Below are 1588 nucleotides of genomic sequence, written 5' to 3'. Positions count from 1 at the left end.
GAGCTAGCGAGACTGCGGTCGGACCATCATTGGAGCTTAAGCTGGTATAAGAACTTTGTAAATGAAGAGCTCAGCCTATGTTGCCGAAGATGCTGCATTTGTCGTTTCCTGATTGTTTTTAACAGTGAGCGTCCCACGTGGGCTTCATCAAGCACTACCTCGTTTGATTTCTTTTCCTTCCACAACATCCTCAGCAGTCTCCCAAGAAACCCCCCCGATTAAAAAATAGGAAAAGTCATAGCGCCTCATAAACAACTAGAGCAGACAGAGCAGTCAAAAATTCATGGCGCGACTTATTGTCAAATATCCTCAACTATCGAGCATAAACTGTCCAGCTTTTGCACAGCGTCTTTCATTAATTTGTCTTAACAGATCAATAATTTTGTAAACACCTGTTAGCTCTATTCTAGAAAAACCTTAATAAATACTAATTAAAAATCCCAGTGGGTGGTTTCTATTGATTTTAAAAGGTTTACAGCAGGGGCAATATAGCTTTTAAAAGGAAGTCCGTCATTTTTTTTCTAATCGGGAGATTATCTTTATTGAACGCATGCTATTAGAACTTTTACTTTTAGTACAAAAAGGTGTTCACTATAAATTAATTTCTTGTAACAAGTGTCTTTGGAGAGCTGTGACGTCGGTCATATGCGTACGCAAAATATGTGTGAGAAGCGGGAAGTGCTGTGAACAATCCCATTTTCCGTGTGAAGGAAATTTATAGCATTTTATATAAATTAATGAAGAAAAGTTTGTTAATCTAGCCTCGATTGTTGTGGAAACATACGATTTAGTTCAGACAGATTGATACAAACTGCTGTGCTAAATATGGGTGACATTAAATTATTCACTCTTTAAAAAGATATTATTTGAGGATAAGCTGCGCCACGATTTTTTTACCGCACAATACGACGAGACGTGAGGCTGAGATTGTAGCATTCCCGAAAGGAATAGAAAAGTACGGGGACTCTCGTGGCTTAGAGGTTAAGGCGTTCGCCTCTCAATCAGAGGTCCCGGGTCCGAATCCAGGTAAAGACGGAAAAATGTTCTTCTCTAAAATTGTCTCCTTTCACCTCTTTTCCTACTCTCTAGCAATGTTTTGTCGTCTGCTTTCGTCTCCACTTTCCGCCCCCACCTCACCTCCTTAGCCCCTTTCTCTGGGCTTCGGACTCTTTCTGCAGCCTTTCAACTGCTACTCCTTAGCTCCTTCTCATTGCTGTCTTTCAGCCCCATCCCTGATCTACACCTAGCCTTCTCGGAGAAGGGCGAAAAATTTCGAATGTCCCTTGTGCAAGTTGCGCACGTTAAAGACCCATTCGTGGTCTAAAATCGATAAGAGTAGGCTTCGATCGCCACCTGGGCAAGATTCAAAATTTCCTACCACCTGAAAATGTTTGGTGTGTCCCGCGCGCTCATATGACCTTATGCAGTTGCAAGCGCCGTAAAACACTTACCAAAAAAACGATTTTTTTAAAAATAGGAAAAGCTATGGCGCCTCACATACAACTGCGACGAGACGTGACGCCTAGAATGTAACATTCCCGAAAGGAAAAGAAAAGTAAAGTCTCAATAGGATTCAATTCTCGATTTT

This window comes from Aplysia californica, unplaced genomic scaffold (assembly GCF_000002075.1).
Source record: "Aplysia californica isolate F4 #8 unplaced genomic scaffold, AplCal3.0 scaffold00259, whole genome shotgun sequence".
Classification (NCBI taxonomy): domain Eukaryota; kingdom Metazoa; phylum Mollusca; class Gastropoda; order Aplysiida; family Aplysiidae; genus Aplysia; species Aplysia californica.
Note: the sequence above shows the minus strand (reverse complement) of the source record.